The sequence below is a fragment of the Hirundo rustica genome, chromosome 5, assembly GCF_015227805.2.
Source record: "Hirundo rustica isolate bHirRus1 chromosome 5, bHirRus1.pri.v3, whole genome shotgun sequence".
NCBI lineage: Eukaryota > Metazoa > Chordata > Aves > Passeriformes > Hirundinidae > Hirundo > Hirundo rustica.
This window is the reverse complement of record NC_053454.1, coordinates 72,696,476-72,715,116: the sequence shown is the minus strand read 5'-3', so window position 1 is coordinate 72,715,116 and position 18,641 is coordinate 72,696,476. Positions and strand designations below refer to the sequence as shown.

At 42.7% G+C, this 18,641-nt stretch overlaps 1 long non-coding RNA gene across 1 annotated transcript; it reads left to right on the top strand.

Annotated features, from left to right (window-relative positions):
• Window positions 1-5,187: 5,187 nt before the first annotated feature.
• LOC120752612 (uncharacterized) lies at window positions 5,188-18,249 on the top strand. Its single transcript, XR_005700768.1, has 3 exons — window positions 5,188-5,317; window positions 6,887-7,009; window positions 18,146-18,249. It is a non-coding gene; the product is annotated as an uncharacterized LOC120752612 (long non-coding RNA).
• The last annotated feature ends 392 nt before the right edge of the window (window positions 18,250-18,641 follow it).

Below are 18,641 nucleotides of genomic sequence, written 5' to 3'. Positions count from 1 at the left end.
ACTGAAATGCCTGTCCAGTTATGAACTGTCTGCACACAAACACGCACACACACACACTCAGCCATTTGCACGAGGGGAAATCGTAGAGGTAGGAAAATGCCACTGTTCTGCACAAGAGCATGAAGCACACAAAATACAGGATCCTGACTTTTGCAAAGCCAGCATTACAGATTATTCCCAGTAGTTTCCGTGCTTGAGGCACAGCCTCCAGCTCCCATGGCTGTTAGGTGTCTGGAAACGGAGACTGCTATGACATAAATGGGTTTTAAACGGAAGGTTTTGGGGCTGAGTCAATGGATTTTTCTTTTAATTACAATATGACGTTAATTCACAACTCTTTCCCATGATTAATGTTCTGAAAGGCACATTTCCTAATTATGGCTTCTTTTTTCAGCTGAGCACTATTTAGAGTTGGTATAAGGTGTGTTCTGTACAAGTAATGCACATTTTTGGCATGTGGGTTTTCCTTCTCCTTACATCTTTCTTTGAGGAGCATCATAAAATGTTTTAAATATTTCAATATCGATCATTCTATGATTATACTACTTTCATTGTTTTTCCTTAAAATCTAGTAGTTCAGTGACTTTTAATGATGGGCCTACAAACAGATCTTACCCCCAGGTGTGCTCCACTTGCAGCAGCCAGATCCGCATTGGTTTGAACACCAGGAATTTAAATAGCCCCAGAGGTTGATGGATTGCTGATAACGGCCCTTAGATGTCATGGAGCCTCAGTAAAGGTAGAAAACAAGATCTTGGGCTCTCACACAGATTAACTCATTGCTCTCCTTCAGGGTGGTGGGTCTGGAGAAGGGTGGTGGCACCTTAGCTGGGAATGGAACTGTGTGGATCCTTTGGGTACTTTCATGGTTTGTGACTGCACGCCCATGGATCATAAATGCTGTCATAATCCCGTGGCCTACTAAATATCCTGACCTTTTGTCTTGCTCTAACACCTCTTACTCATTTTTAAGTAACAATCTAATTCATAATTCATTAGTAATTAATGATTTAATGACTAACCTACTTAAGCAGATATGAGTTCATGTCCTCAGAAAGGATGGTATTACGAAAGACAGCCAGACACGTGAGAAGTTCCTTCTGTGGATTAAATACTCTGGTGAGTCTCGATGTGAATCATCCCTGTGTCAATAAATCCTGCCACTATCAGCGATAGAGATCTGTGACACCACAGGAATTTTCTAGTACCTGGTTTTCCTCTGCCAGAATTTTTTTTACAGTGTAGCTTCCTGCTTTTTTGCTTGTCTGGTAACTTGGGAAGCTGGATGGAGAGCTGGGTCCGGAGAACTGTTGTACAAGCTGTGCCCTTTGAGCCCTTGCAGAATTGCTCAACAGAGAACTCGTTTAAAAATTCAGGCAAAAGTGCAGGCTCAGCAAACAGTCATGCTACCAAGTTATACCTCAAGAGCAGGAATCAGATCCACCAGGAGGAAATTCTGCAGGACAGCTGTGCCTTGGACATGCAAATAGGGAGCACTTCAGTAAAATGTAGGGGTCTGGATTAGTTCCAGTTTTATTATGCAGTAGGGAAAATATGGCAGATTAGCCTTTTCTAGGTTATGTTCAGTAAAGCATCTGCTTATCCAAGGCTTGGAAAATGTACATCTTGAAGTGAGTTTTCACTAAACTTGTTAAGAAGACAAAGTTATGATGCAGCTTCCAGTGAGAGAACCAAAGCCTGGAACCTGTAACAAAATTAATCTAGTCCTGAGGCAAAGGGATCAGCAGGTACCCACCTAATCTGCAGGATAATGCAGTTCAGGAAATGTCAGGTGTAACCGCCCCTTCTTCAAAATGCACATTTGTTTCATCTGTCAGGTACAGAACACCTTTTGTTCTGACTTTTGTTGCATTTCTTTAAGTTGGGCTTGTGTTTTGCATCCAAGGCAGGATGAACATAGATAGATTTGATGTTTTTGAGTGCCCACTTAATTTAATGTTTAATAGAAGGTGATCTGGTCCTCCAATAAAGTTTTGAAGTATCATCTCCTAAAGGAGTAAAGTGTGCCTTCACGAAAATGAAGTTAATCTATGCTTATGGAACTCAAATAGCACAATAAATATGACAGCAGGAAAATAACAATAACAAAAAGCTCTAGAAATAACATTCTGACAATGTTATTCATAACACAATCAAAACTAGGATTTGGGTGGAGTTTTTATGTATATTTAAAATCAGTTAATCAAGCAAATACCTGATTATTTGGAACACAAGGTATGTCACTCTTGAGTATTGTATTTCAGTCCTAAAGTTCATTTTGGAAGGTTTAGTTTGATGTTTTGACGGGGTTGCAGTTGGGGAATAACTAATACAGCTTTTCTGGTAAAGTCCTTATTTTCAGGTTGTGCTAGGGCCCTAAGTCAGTGGAGAATTTAAATGTAATGTACTTATTAGGAAAAAAAAAATACTACTCATTCCATCTGAAATTAGATATTACACAAATGAAAATAGTAATAAAAATTAGCCAAAATCTGTCTGGAAAACTAAGTATGCTGGCTGTTGGCATTCTAATCAGCATCCTTCAAACTTAAAAACGAGAATAGCAAGCTCAGCCCTCTTGCATGGTACTAAAAACTTTATTCCACTTCAACAGTTTCCTGAATCATTTTCTCCCAGTGCACTGCTCAGTTCATGACTGTGTTTGACAAGGAAATGTGTCATAATATCTCCTATTTCTGTAATGCACCATTGAAACAGCAAAATGAAGACTAATAGCAATTAAGGCAGCTTAAATTCCAGTTGAGCACACAAGGCAGATAGAAGAGTTTTATATCCATTCCTATTTGAGGCAGCTGGATGTTCATACTTACATCTTTGCTTCCCTGAAGCAATCCATGTCACAGGAGCTTGACCTTGGAATGTCGGCAGTATGTTCAACTCCCCTATTACTTTGTCTGGTATTTGCTGCAGTTTTTATTGGCTGATAATTTTCATCCTCTTCCACTGTCTAGAAAAGGACATAAAGCAAAAGGTAAAAAGGTGTAGTGCACAGTAATATGTATTTTTCTTCATAACAATGTGTGCGTGTATATACGCACACACACATATGTATATATATGTATATATAGTGCACCAATGGGAGTACAGAGATGTAACACTTTTTGTCTCTGTACCTTATTCTATAGCAAATTACCATCACTGTGGTGGTATATTCTTGCGTTTGAGAGGCAGATTTCAGCAGGGAAAACGTTACTGATCACAGTTTTCTGAGTTGCTAACTGCATTGAGATTTTGCAAATGATGCAAGATGTAATACATTGCCATCATGGTTCTGAGACAGAAATCTAAATTTAATGCTGCTTTATTTCATTTGGTCTGCTGGAGGAATCATGATGAATTCCACACATCAAAATATTTTCTAAAAGAAAATGAAATTTTTGCATTTCTCTCACAGATAAATTAGATATTATTAGGACAATCACATTTTAAAATGGCGTGGGTTTTATAAGATGGATCTTTATTATAAGTCCATATTTTATTAATTATATTTTTAGGTAGTTGATAATGCATTCACTGTTTCTTTTCCCTGTAAAGACTTTTATAACAGGTTTTTAATATCTGAGTTTACCATAACAAAGAGAACAAAACAAACAATGGTCCAAAGAGATGGATAGGGGAAAAAATAGTTGTGCACTTCTGTGGCATGTCAGATCTTATTGCTTTATTCAATAGAGTTTCCGAGGACTTGAGGCCACAGCCAGAAACCTCATTTCTTTAAGGAACATGTGACCTGTCCTCTAGTCTTTATCTAAGTTAGGAAAGGACTAAATAGGGAGTTCTGAAAAGCAGCTCAGATACCTATGAACAAAGTTAGGATTTCTGAGTCCTAGCCACAGCAGCTGCCGGCTGTCAGTGTTGTTCAGCTGAGGAAAGGAAAAGTAAGCTGTTGTTTAAAAAGCACAGAGGAGCCTAAGATGTGTTAGAAAAAGCATTTTCAAGAATGCTCAGAGTATGGAAAAGCAAGATAAAAACTGTTTTAAGGAAGTGAATATGGGGTTGTCTGGACATGTCTGCACAATGTTGCCAGTCTGCAAAAATTAAGTACCAAAAATCCTTTTTAATAATCAGGAAGCACATCTTGAATTTAGCCAGCAACAACATTTACTCTGCAGTGACATTAAAAGTAAGTAATTTACGACTGTAGCCCTTAATCTCTTTGCAGACAAGACAGTAATCTTGAAAGTTGGCTATTGGTCAAACTGCTTATCTGCTTTAATTTTTTACTTGGTGAAAGGAAGGTTTGAAATGAAAGGTAAACAAAATACTTTTCAGCTACACGTAGGGACTCTTAGTGGCTCTCTCTCTGTGTGCTAATTCAATAGCAGAGCCTGTGCTGAGCCATAGGATCAAGCTTTTTAACTCAGAAAGGTTGGAAATCACTGTTATTGAAAGCAAGGCAGACAGCACAGCAGGTACGGCCGTCAGTGGAATACCTGCCAGCCCCGTGGCCCGAGCAGCAGTGGGAGGGGATGCAAGACTGCCATTTCAAGGGAAAGAATCAACAGCCACATTGCTTTAAGCATCTGGATTGTGAGATTAAGCTGACAAATAAAGCAGCAGCTTGAATACCCTATCCTGAATTCCTCTCCGCAGAGACATGCTTCTCTGAGCTTGGAGGAAATGTAAGGGGTTGCTGAGACTTGCGCTGAAATCACCAGAAAATATTTCACACAGCAGTGCTGACAAGAAATTTGTTGGCAGTTTTTACATCTGCACAGCCATAAGAAGCAATGGCATTCAAATATACAGCAATAGCTTGACTGCCCCAAATACCCCTTGGTCTCCTCCCTGCCAAAGTGGCTTCCCTTTGTCTTGAAGGAACAAAGACAAACGAGGAGATTCTCTCTTCAGAAGCTGCTGCCTGTCAGTGGCATAGTCAGCACTTCCAAATGAAGCTCTTCTAATGGCACCTACTTCTCAGTCATTGGAACAGAATTAGCTACTTCAACAGACGGGTTTAGCAATCATTCCAAACAAAATCAGTTCTCCCTGGGAATATTAAACATCTTGGGACTGAATGTGGAAGGGTTGGTTTTTGTTGAGGTGGGGTTTGGGGCTTTTGTTTCTCGGTCAGCCCTTCAAGATCCATTCCAGGTGTAACCACTAACGCAGGCAGCCCTGAGTGTAAACCCTCTGATGGCAAGCACAGCAGAGCTCCTTGGGTCTGGGCCAGAGGAGGCAGCACCATGGAGAAGAATAATCCAAGGGCTTCTCTCAGTTCCTCACAGAGACACGCTTCATCATAGGCACCATACATGGGCAGGTGGGAATGCTGTTAGCCTCCAGACAACTCTTGGTAAGTTAATTTGTAGTTTGAAAGGGAGACAGATATATGGGGGGAAAAGGCTCACAGCAAGAGCCAACATCTCACCTTCCTCTGCACCGCCATCCCACTCCAAGAAGCACCTTCTGCAAAGTCAGGCTCTCCGTGTTTTCCAGGGAGGTTTTCCAGAGCTCTGCGCCTCTCTCCACAGTGGGGACACCCTGTGGGCCAGCGCAGCTGTCTGTGACCTTCCTGCCAAAACTCCTCGGGCGGGAGAACCCTCTGGAAGGTGTGGGGAGAGAAGGGGAACCTCTGGGAAGCTCTGGAGAGCGTGTTTGAGGGAGACAGCTCTCATGGGTGGTGTCAGAGCCCCTCATGGGGGCTGCTGGAGCCCAGGGCACGTACTGCGAGGCCATGAGGGGCACGAGGCTGAGGGGCATGAGGCTATGAGGGGCATGAGGCCGTGAGGGGCATGAGGCCGTGAGGGGCATGAGGCTGAGGGGCATGAGGCCGTGAGGGGCACGAGGCTGAGGGGCATGAGGCTGAGGGGCATGAGGCCGTGAGGGGCATGAGGCTGTGAGGGGCATGAGGCTGAGGGGCATGAGGCTGAGGGGCATGAGGCCGTGAGGGGCATGAGGCTGTGAGGGGCATGAGGCTGAGGGGCATGAGGCTGTGAGGGGCATGAGGCCGTGAGGGGCATGAGGCTGAGGGGCATGAGGCTGAGGGGCATGAGGCCGTGAGGGGCATGAGGCTGAGGGGCATGAGGCCGTGAGGGGCATGAGGCCGTGAGGGGCATGAGCCTGAGGGGCATGAGGCCGTGAGGGGCATGAGGCTGTGAGGGGCATGAGGCTGAGGGGCATGAGGCCGTGAGGGGCATGAGGCCGTGAGGGGCATGAGGCTGAGGGGCATGAGGCCGTGAGGGGCATGAGGCTGTGAGGGGCATGAGGCTGAGGGGCATGAGGCCATGAGGGGCATGAGGCCGTGAGGGGCATGAGGCTGAGGGGCATGAGGCCGTGAGGGGCATGAGGCTGAGGGGCATGAGGCCGTGAGGGGCATGAGGCTGTGAGGGGCATGAGGCTGAGGGGCATGAGGCCGTGAGGGGCATGAGGCCGTGAGGGGCATGAGGCCGTGAGGGGCATGAGGCTGAGGGGCATGAGGCTGAGGGGCATGAGGCCGTGAGGGGCATGAGGCCTGCTCCTCGGGCAGCCGCAGGCTCTGCCTGGGGATGGAGATTCTCCCCTGAGGGAGCTGCCATTTATCAGCAAGGTGAGGCATAGCCTCCACCAGCTAAAGGCTCCATCTAGATGGGTGGGAAGGGGAGCTCTATTTTACAAAGAAAGGGGGGGAAAAAAGAAAAGAAAAGAAATCAGCTTTTTCAAGTGAAACTTGTGGCGCAGGGTCTTCCCACTACTGCTGTGGTGAACTCACAGGCGGCTTCCCCTCAGAGCTGTGGCAGGGTCACGGTGGGTCCCTGAAGGGATCGTGCCTTCCCCATGGCCTCAGCAGGCACAATTTCAGCAGGGAATGGGTATTTCTGAGGTAATTTTTGGTTATTCTAGTACTATTCTGGTATTTTTGATTGCATCAAATCTGCCTGTGCAGCACAGCCATGGATGGCAATACTGCCTGTGCAGCACAGCCGTGGATGGATGGCAACACTGCGAGGAAAACTCAGGAGCCTCACGATTCAGAATCCTGTATTGTGGAACCTAACAGCATGTAAAAGTGAGTAACTTTAATTCTCTTTCTGTCTTTAAAATCTTCTTGCAGAATGAAAAAGGAGAATTGAGAGCAAGGTGCCTGTGACAGAGTCCAGGATATGTAGTTTCTTTTGCCCACAGACCCGGTGGTATTGAAATTCCTTGCACGGCTGCAATCCCGCCCTGCTGGCTCTGGCAGCAGAATTTGTTAGCGTGTTCTTTCGTGGGCTCTTTTCCTACAAATATGCTACATCAGGAGGTGAAAGCTGAAAATAGTACACCCTTGCTTCGCCTGTGCCCTGATTTTTAAATATTTGGTTTACCCACCAAATATTAGGTATAAAATGGCAAAAGAAACTACCCTTAAGAATTTAAAATGCCTAAAAATATAGATTTATAACTCTTTTTCCCAAATTGATTTCATATTCCAGAGCTGATGGGAGCACTTATTGTGGATGTTATCTAGATGAACTTTTTTTTTTTTGAGTGTAAGAGTGTGATAGCATTTAGATATCAATCAAGGCAAGGAAATGTTAACACTGGGATGAGATTTTTCTCAATCAGAGTGTTGTGTGAGGCTTCTTTCCCTGCTGTTTGTAACCACTTGTTCTGTAGCCTTACAATATGGTTCAGCAAGCACTGTGGAGGACAAGGTTACCTTACTGCCACCTTCTTGACACCTCTTGGTCAGGAGCCAAATCAGGGTGTGTGGGATTTAAATACCTCTATCTGTCTCTTCAGGCAATAGCGACCCTCACATTTCAATTGCTGGTAAGCCTGGTTATGAAATTAACGATACCACAAGATATGTGGACTTTAAACACTCTTGTGTTGTTTCTTCACATTTTCTGGACTTGCAGCCTCAGGTGAATACACGTGGTATATCAAATATAGAACAAAATGTTTGTAAAGGCACCAGAATTTAGTAAATGCTCACCTCTGTGAAGCAGTGCCTTTTCTTCCATATATAGTCTATTAAATCACTGTATGACTTACAAGCTCTAGTGACCTGACAAGTATGGGACCTAAAACAAATAATTAAGGTTTCATGTTGGTTTCCTTGAAATAAGATGAACTTCTGCCAAAGCTGGAGGCTATTATTCCAGTGCACACTACAGCAATGCGTGGGAAGTTTCTTACATTGACTGTTGATTATTGTTATTCCCAGGCCACGAATCAGGCCTGCAAAAGCACAAATAATTCACTATAGTTAGACAACAGTTTTCATACAAGTTAGGCACCCTTACAAGTTGAGATTCTTGTGTTTCAAACCGCTGTTGGACTATTTGATAAAAACGAATTTGCACTTTGATGGTAAATTCAACAGGATGGTGCTGTTTACTTCTCCTCTCTTAAAACTATTGTACAACCCAGCTGCTCAGGAAGCAATTTTTATTTTGTTCCAAGAACTTCAGCATACTGAATATTACGGGTATTCGTTTGTTGAGGAATTTGAGGAAATGCTTGAGCATCTGCAGTTAGCGAGGGTCAGTTGATGTGTGACACTGGCAAGGTTCTGAAGCGGTTATGTTGTTTTGGTTACGTGTCACCAGAGCTCACCAGAGAATGAGAAGATTCCTCGGGTGCCCTGGCTTCTGAGGACTCTGTATGGCACCGTGAGTTTACTCACGGGAAGGAAACAGCCCGTTCATGGCGCCAGGTTTTAAAGCCGAGGTGCGGCATTCTCCACTCAGCGTCTGTCAGCGCCCGTCTCCTTTGGGCGCAGTGCCAGCCGGGTTCCGCCCAACCCAGTCTGACGTCGGTGTGCGCCCGCAGCGCGCCGCTCGCCCTGCAGGAGCACTCGCGGCTCTCTGCAGCGTGTCTGGCCCCCACGGGCGCAGGCACGACTGCTGTACAGCAACCGGGCACGGCGGGGTTCGGGGGGGACGACAGCGCAGCCTCCCTTCCAGCTGCAAGCCAAACACACCAATTCGCCGCGGCCAGGATTGCTTTAGGTGGAACTCCAGGCACGCTGGGCAAATAGAAGCACTGAATTCCACACGTGGCACCTGTAAGGTGGCTCCCACAAAATGTACTGCGCGTGGAGGCGCAGCCTTTGTTTTGTTCACTCTCCGTGCTCCGTGCGCAGAATAGCCTGAGGCTACGCAGCCAAACGTTCTCGGAGCCTGTGCAGAGATGTGTGAAAGCGTTCTTTTCAGTTTAGCAATGCAAAAGTTTCCTCTGCAGCTGCAATGTCTCCCGAGGGGCCACTTTTAAACTGCTTTTCTCGTAGCTTTAAAAAATAATTTCTGCGTTTCCCACAAGAATTCACTGTTCTGTTTATCTGTGCAAACAAAGCAATGCTCATTTAATTCAATTACGCATCAATATGTGTTGTTGTACTTAACAGACAGCAGGGTGTAGATGCTCGCTCAGTTTTCAGGTATAAGTGATGAAGACTTTTCTCTTAGCCATGGAGCAGAGAAAAATTTGGAAGCAGTGACCTGAGAGAAAATTTAACAATTAGATTCACAAGGCAGCGGGAAAGGGGAATCGCTTCCTGAGTGTAGGCAGATCTGTTTGCTGAGGAAAAACACCGGCAAAAATTTGTTTGCAGCCCTTTGAAGGGTGTATGTAGTGACACATACAGGACAATTAAGCAGATAATTGACATGCAGCGTAGTTGGGTATTGATTGTTCCTCCTTAGAGGGAGCTGTTATTAAGGCAGTGATTTCTCTGCCTTCTGTTTCACGGCATTAACAGGCATGATCATTACATTCTTCGCTCTCACTAGCTTCAGGTTTTCTGTCACCCGGTGCTGTGGAGACCATATCCTGCATATGAGACAATTAATTTTGTCTAGAACTTTAACTTTTTCCTTTTTTTTTTTTTTTTCACACCAAGGACCTTATTACTTTACCTTTCCTGGCATTTCTCCTCTCCCTAAAACATTCATCAAGACCGTGTAGCTGTTTCTGAGGTCCTCATTAGAGCTGAAGAAAATTTGCCTGGCAAGGAAATACTTTAAGAAATAAACGTGAATGCGGTCTGTTTGAAATCCTTCAGGATCTTTCATGTAATGGAATTGTATCCTGCTGCTTTAAAGCAGAATAACTGCTGCCAGTTCTCTGTGACACCCTTCTCTAATAGTGATGGAGCAGTTGTGAGCCCCACAGGGCTTTCCCTCTCTTACCTGAGATTTCTTTCTATTGGTAGGAGAAAAAGAAGATTATGTAATTCTAAAGGTACTTTTGTATATTCCAGTGTCTATCCTAAATGTTTCAAGCAAGAACAAAGTCTAGAGTCTTGTAAAGCCTGAATTTAGAACCCTTAACTCCGGTCGATCAGGGATTTTCATGATTGGTTTCACACAATTCTCTTGTATCAGGGGGTGTGGAAGGAACCCCCTTGCTTTGTAAACTCCTTCTCAGAGAGGAGCCTACGTGCAGCTGGAGCCAGTCTTGGCCCCAGACTTTGTCAATGGTTTATGCAGGTGTAATTGAGATTTTATCCAACTTTGTCCAGCAGGATTAAGGGTGGCAAACCAAATTTATATAAAAATAAATTATTTATTATGATAATGATTAGACTAGAGGAACTCAATCGGAGTTATTTACCACACGGCATAGGTAGCTGTAAGTAGAAATATAGAGCTCTATTTTTGAAGCAATATTGAAGCAATTATATTAAAGCAATTATCTTGAAGCAATTACATTAAAGCAAGCAAACCAGTCATTAAGAAGAGATTGATGTTACTCACCCGTGGCAATCTCTTTCACTCAGCCTCCAGGAGTAACCTTGAGGGGTGTCCCCACTCAAGGGAGCAATCTCCACATGCACTCTGAGGAGGGGCTCGTCAGGAAGCTTCCTGTTAAAAGGTGGGACTGGGCTTTTGCAGTGACACATATATCGAATAGATCACCGTTATGTATTTTTATGTGTGTGTATATATATATAAAAAATGGCAATATGAAGTGATTGTCTGTCAATCATATGTTCCTGGGCCAGCAGTGTCAGCTTAGTACCTTTAGGTAAGTTACCACAAGTGTCACTTGTTTGTCCCCCTATGAGGTGTTCACCTCACTGCCAGGATGTTTAACTCTGGGATTGATGAGTCGGGAAGGTTGCAGCATTATTCAGCACCGAAGGAGAGTGACACCCCCTGCTCCATGCAGCCCTGCTAGCTTTGCAGATAGGGTATTGTTCGAGTGATTTTGCCCCTCTCTAGGAAGAGATTTCCTGCTACACAGGTGCAGCTGGAGTTAGGGATATCCATCTCTTGTCCCTGATTTTTGCCTTTTCCTTGATCACTTCCTTTTCGGAGGAGGGCAGTGCTGCTTCTATGTCTGTCTTCTCCACTCCAGTGGTGGCTCTGTAAGGGGAATTCTGGTGGGTTGTGCTCCCTCTTTGCTGTTCTGCCATCTGAAAGCACACCCCACTCTTTCCACCGAGTGCCAGGCGGGTCTGTGTGTTGCAGAGAGGGAGTTGAGTGGCAGAAAGATTTTTCCTATGACTGATTCAAATTTGACCTTATGGCATTGTGTCCAGCAGGAGAAGATTTAGGGGGACAGTTACAGCTCAGTAGGATCAAATCATTTGGGAAAGAGACAGTAATGGAAGGAGTTAAAGAAAAACTTCCTTTTGCTTTTCCCAACCAGCTGGCTTTTCCAGTGTCTTAATAACAGCAAAATCCTTGGTGATACTTTGAGAGGTAACACCGTTTGAGGAATATTCAAATGAAACTACTCAGTGTAGCACTGCAAGTGAGCATTCAAGTATAATAAAAGCAGAGCAAAATTTTATTCAAGTGCTAAAATATGTTCAAACTTCCAGAAGATGGAGGAGGAGAACATATTCCTATATAATTTCCCTCTAGTTTTCTCCAGCTCATAATCAGATCTCATCATGTGCACCATAGCCAAGCTGAGTGAAACTCTTCCATCTTTCAGTCCCAAATGATTTCGTATCAAAAAGGTAAATAAGAATCTGTTTACAGTAAAGCATGGCAGAATCACTCACTTCTCGCATATTTGTAATTCTGGCACCTGAAAAAACTGCAATGCTTGCTTCTTTATAGATTTTGCAGGTAGGGTGGCTAGACTGTGTAGGTTCCTGTAGCTTCTCTGTCTTTTAGAACTGCACTTGATGTGAAGAAAAATGAGGCTTTCCACTCTGATTTTATGTGAATTCACTCCCTTCAAAGCTAGGTTGCTTTTACTAATCTGACTACATCAGTGGTATATTTCTTCATCTGACATTAAATCAAGAGAGGAGTGAGGAGGGAAATCAGAATGTCTTCAACAAGAGATTTTTGCTAATACCAAAATACACTGACAGTGAAATTTCAGAACAGTTTCAGCCTTGCTCACTTGCTTCTAAGTAGGAGGCCAGCTGGGTGATTTTGTTTTGGCAATTAAGGGATGAGTTCTGTTCAACTCAAAATTCAGCTCTGAATGCTGAGTCGCTGTAATGTGAGACAAAGTTGACTTGGAATGTCAGGTGCTTTCTGATGAGGAAAGATTTTATCTGAAGCTGTGATCCGATCTGTTTTCCAAATATGATAAAGCTCGAATGCAGAAAGCTCAACTCTTCCTCAAAAGAGGTGCTGGAAAAACATGGACTATTTTTTCTAGAGGTTAATAAGCTTTAAACTGCCAAGCTTAGGTTGCTAATGACAAATACACAATTAAAGTATACTCATGATTAATAAGGTAGTTGTACTTAGATTATTTTGTTTTATACATTCCTTTTTATTATTATTTTATTTTGGAAAGATTAATCTTGTGGCTGTGCAGGGTATTCTGCACCTATGGTTTGTTTAAAAATACCTTCTTTCCCTTGGAATCAAATAGATTTTATATTTCTTCGTCCTAAGTTCAGCACTGAAAGATTTCAAACTGCTGTCAGTTGGAACTGATTGCTAATAAATCTTTATTGAAAGCTATAGCAGTGAGATAATTAAAGTTTATTCTTCTCTTATACTTGTGATAGTACTTATAATTAGTTTTATACTCCCCAACAGTTTTCCTTTAAGTTAAGAGTTCTACTTTAAAGAAGAATATTTTTCACTGGGGTATTTTGTTTGGTTGGTTGTGGGGGTTTTGTTTGTTTGGTTGTTTGTTTGTGGGGTTTTTGTTTTGTTTTGTTTTGTTTGTTTGTTTGTTTTGGGGGTTTTCCCATTCTGGGGTATGTTAAATTACTGAGCAGGTTTTACAGAAAAATAGTGGCTGAAATATAAGTGGAATTATTGCTTAATTATCTCGGTTTTATGAATAAGCCAGCATAGGGTTTTTAGCTTGGTTGGGAGACAGGCCTCATCACCTGTATTTCATAGTTCCCTGCAATAACTGGAATAAGATTGGCGTGGAGTTTACAAGTGCCAGCTCCTTGCTCTTGCACTGGATTCACCTCCCGCAGTTCTCGTGTGCTTTGAACGTCCTTTCACACTGTGACGGCGGAAATCCAGCCAGGACTGATCTTGTCCAGTTCTAGGTGTGAATGTTGCCATTTTGGCGTTTGAGTTCCTTGGACTGAGGGGTCCCTGGGCAGTAGAACTGTTTGTCCTCCCATCCTCAGCCTCTTTGTCCTGCAGTGTTCAGGTATTCCAGTGTCCTGCTTGGTGCTGCCTTGGAGGCCCCCAGTGTGGGAGCACAACCATTTGTTTGTCAAAAGTGTTGTGGAGAAAGCATTCTTTAAAAGAATCTCCTCATACACGTTGTGTTTTCTTGCATCTAAATCACTGCTTTATGCCACTGAAGGGGAAGGAGGAGGAATATGAAGTACAAGAAAATTGCTGCCTCTGTGAGGCAGGTTAAGACGTGGTGGCCGTGCTTGAATTCGTGATGAATGAGGTCATTCATGGGCTTCCCCACACAGGGATGTGCTTCACATTTTCTCCTGACACACAGTTAGCATATGAGGAGATTATGTACCACATTAGGGAATACGGCACTTGTGATCTCTTCAAAGAATATTCCAGGAAAGGTGAGAGAAAATCCAGTACTTGTGGAGATGTATTTAAAGCCTCTGCCGCCAAGATCATCTTAAGAATTAGACAGAGATTTACTTAGTCATTTTGCTTTCAGTGCTGCTGACATTTCTAAACAAGAGGCTGGCAGTAAACTAACACAGAATGAGTTCTTGCCTTCAGGCTTGTTCGTACCGCAGACACAGCAGTCTCCATAGAAAAAGAAAAGGCAGCACAGAGGACAGGGTGTGGAAGGCTTTGCTTGAGACCCAACGTTTCTCACGTCAGCAGTGTTTAGATTTCCTGGTGCAAAGAACCTCTCAACTTCAACAGATATCAGATGCCTTTTTTTTTTTTCCCTTCATCTTTTTCTTAGTCCCAAGTTGCCAACAGCCGTTGTAGAAATAAAAAATTCTGTCTGGTTCTGCAGATGCACACCTGACTTTTAATTAATCAGTGAACACATATAGATCAAATTTGCTGTATCCATTCATCCGTACTTGAATCAGGGAGAGGGATATCTTCAGTGCTGTAATGTAGAAAAGTTTGTTTTTAATTAACCTGATTTGCACTTGTAAGTGAACGCTAATTAGTACAGCTCATTCATTGTTTATATCTAGGACCACTGGGAATGGTTTGATTTTTCTACCTACTTGGTTCTGGGCCATAAATGTACATCCACTACCTGTGACTTTCAGGTTTTTCACTGAACTGACACTGGTATTTGTAGGAGTTCATATTATGTAACAACCAAGTTTTCTTAGTGCAGGATCCCTGAAAACCTTTCTGAATCTTTGTCCGTTTTAGCTCTTGCAGTATGTAAATCATGGATCGGAGTTTTGCAGATAGAACCTATTTTTGTTCTTCCTAAGCAGCTGTGAATTATCCTTAAATAACTTCTCATTTTGATGGGAGAGCATACTGAATCATAGAAAACAGAGCCCATCTCTCTCCTTCTTTCACTCCTGAGTGATATTTAACTTGCTGGCACATCACTGAGACTTCAGACAGAAGAAAAAGCAGCACATCCTTCCTCTTCCCCTGCCCCCCAAAAAATCCAGTCAAATTTTCCCCGTGACTTTCAACATTTAATTTTGGAAAGATTTTCCTAATATCTGCCTGAGTCTTCCTGGAATGCTGCAAACAGTGAATCTTTCAGGAAACAAAGGAGCTACAGTAGAATGGCCTGGAAAAGACGTTCGGAGGGAAAATGTTTCACTGGAGGTCATTTTCCATGTTGCTACACAGATGCCCAAAGCTAAAAAAAAATACATTGCAAGTGAGTTCGCTCTGCTTTTCTGGAGGATAAAAGGATAAAAGACTGGGACAGGCTGCATTCTGAGCTTACTGGTTCCCTTAGAGGAATAAACAAAAATACCCCTGGTATTCTATAGCTGCTGTCAACTGGAGCTGGTTAAAAGGTACTTGCTAATGGTGCACACAGTTAAATGTTTTATTTTCTGACAGCTTTTCTGAATAAACAATTTAAGGTGGATTTCTCTGCACCAACTAAACTGCTTTAAATGTGACCCAACTGCATTCTTTATGTGGCTTTTTATTACTCCTCGGTGCATGGGCAAGGACACTTTTTTACTAGACCAGGTTGCTTAGAGTCCCACCCAGTCTCCCCTTCAGGGCAGCATTTTCTGTCTATTATCAGCTGCAAATCCTGGCTCTTCATTTGCCATATAGCGTTTTCCCTTTAATTTATTTTTCTGGAACCAGGATTTTTATTTAGAGCATGGTAAAATTTCTCAAGAGTCAAATATGTAAACTCAGAATTCCCAGAATCTGTGGACGTAGAGATTCTGCCAAAACAAGCCACAGCCAAACCTCTGGAGACACTTGGGTGTTACGTGATGGTCGGTCACGTGTGATACAAGTGCCTGTTGAATCCTCACAAGGGGACTGTACAAAAAAGCCCTTTGTCTGTAGCTAGGTCTGAGCAGCGCCCAGTTGAAAATTCTTTGCTTCGGAGTTTCAGATGTGCCAGCCTTAAATAAACCATCCTGTGAACTCCAGAGAAATATTCCACCATTCTTCCCCTAGGAGAAATCAGCTGCTTTAATTCTTATTGTGATAGCTCCTACTGACCCTGCTCAGAAACTAAGATCATTCTTTGCCTACCAACTGAAAATTAAGCTCACTAAAGAGAGAGGCCTTGTACCAAGATGCCTGCAGAAAGGATGCTAAAACAACATGGATTTTGAGGCCAGGTTCAAAGTGACTTTATTGGTCAAAATATCCAAAACTGGGATGAAGTAATCTTCTTTTACAGTCTGTGTTGATGCTTTATGGTAGAAAGAAATATTGGAATTCTTCTGTAAATTTTTGTTTTCAAAATATTTGTTTTGAAAGTGATGCATACTAGATTTAACCTCTCAGAACTACTTCCCTAATCTCCAAGTTGGGAACTGAAGGCATTGGTGTTTTATAACCATGTAATGAATCCAAGGTGAAGACCATCACCCTGCCTGTGTGTGACTTTCTGTTTAGCCACAAGCCAAACTAATTGGCAGTGGCTTGACAGGCACTTTTTTGGTATTACAGATGTCTCCACTTCTTTTTTCAGCTCTTACAGGTTGGATATGATGTTTTTAGGATGATTTGAGAGTGTCTCCATCAAACAGCATGAAACTGTGTAAACCAGGATTGGGCTGTGGGCAGTTTAGCACCATTCTTCTAAGTTTTCCTTCTCTATAGAAAGTGTCTCTCGCTTTTCTTTTCTTTTCCTTAAGACCAAAACTATAATGTGTAATGTATAATGTGTTCATGCAGTTTAGCATGAGTCATGTTGTAGGTAGTCCATTTCTGTCAGGTTCTTGTTCCTTAATTTCTCAACATTCCTGAAACTAATTTTGTATTCACATGGGGGAGATATGTTGTGCTAATATTGAGATGCTCATTGAAAAATTAGGGGAATGAGGGGTGGAAAGTTCATACAGCTGTGGACTTTTACAAGATGTCTTGTAGCTGTGTCCAGAAGCTTTTATGAGACCTTACAGTTTTCATATGAGTTATTGATTAATAAATAAACCCAGGGATACTTTTTTCAGAAGTCTTGAATTTTACCAAGAAGGAAAGTAAACGATAAATATCATGCAATGAATCAGTCAATGTAACAGATCATTTGTGAGCTGTCAGATGTAACTTGAACCCACTGAAATACACAAAGTGTGGTAATTGTCCTTATAATTTAACCCCATTTTCAATAGTTTCCCTGAAACTATTAGAAAAGAAGCTCAGAATTGAATTGTTATTTGTAGTATCCTTCTGACATAAACCAAACTCGTATCATGTATTCCCAACAGTGTATGGATTTATTATTATTGTGTCCTTTCTTTATTGCAGTATTCTCTCGGGTTTTTAGATGGAGACTTAATAAAAATAATTAAATTGTGCTGTCCATAGCAACAACAATAGTAATAAAAAATGAGGCTAATCCACAAACATACTCAGCATACTGAAAAGGAAAACTATCCAAGGAGTAATCATGGTCTTAATACCAAATTAATCCCCTTGAAATAATAAGCTTTTCAGTCTGAGCTGAAAACTCAGTGCCTGAGTGCAGCTTGAGACCTTTCATGAGATCTGAGGAGTACATGCAGGAGTTCGAGACTTTGAGAGTGTCAGAGCGCAGATGTCCTGGGGCTGGCCATGGCCTCATGTCTAGCTGACAGTAAGTGGTGTCAGAGCTGGCCTTCGCTTGAGTAACACTGCCTTTCCATGGAAGTTATAAAAAATGATTGCTTTTCCACTGCAAGGGTGATGCCAGCAGAAAGGACGTGGTGGATATAAAAAAATGCCGCTTAACTTCCAGCTTCAGATATTTCTGTGCTTGAAATAACTTCAAAGGTGAATGTGCCTTTAAGAATCTTGTAAAACAGATGCTTGCGTAGAACTTTTTAATTAACTGCTCTCAATTTCCCTGTGGGGTCAATTGTACTTTAAAAGACATGAGGGTTAAGAGACCATTCCAAAGAATCACTTGCAATCCACAGTGTACAAGGGACAGAGAAGTGAAGGAATCCATGCTGTGGTTGAAACTGTTTCCCTAACTTCCAGTATTTGGAAATGCTGAGCAACTTAAGTTTCTTGAGCTTGCAGTCTCTACCAAACATTTTCTGAGATGAAATTGTACCTTGAATCGATGCTGGAAAATGAAAACCCTGTGTTTTCAGAATGATAATTGCAGGATCTTGATCTGTCCCAAATGTACATTGAAGTACTAGGAACGCTTTTCCTTATTTTAGAATTGCAGGATAGTGTGAGTTTGAAGGAACCCGCAAGGATCATGGAGTCCAGCCCCTGGCCCTACACAGGGCACCCTAAGGGTCACACCATGAGCCCAGGAGAGTTGTCCAAAGGATCCTTGAACTCTGCCAGGCTTTGGTGCTGTGACCACTTCGCTGAGGAGCCTGTTCCAGTGCCCAACCACCCTCTGGGTGAAGAAACTTATTCCTGACATGCAACCTAAACCTCCCCTGACTCAGCTTCTTGGACAAAGTAGGACTGGCAGTAGTAGATTAATTGCTGCACTGGCATTTTTTACTCTATCAAGGTGTAGTAAAAACAACTCTCTTATCTTCTTTGCAGCACTGGGGAAAGCAACAGTCTATCCTCTTTCCAGCAGTGGGAAGTAGCTTTTACTTAGTTAAATGGGCAGAAGGTTTTCAAGAACTGTCTCTCAGAAAGTTCTTGCATCTCAGAAGCGGTTCAGTACCGTAGTGCTCTGTTTGACCCACAAGT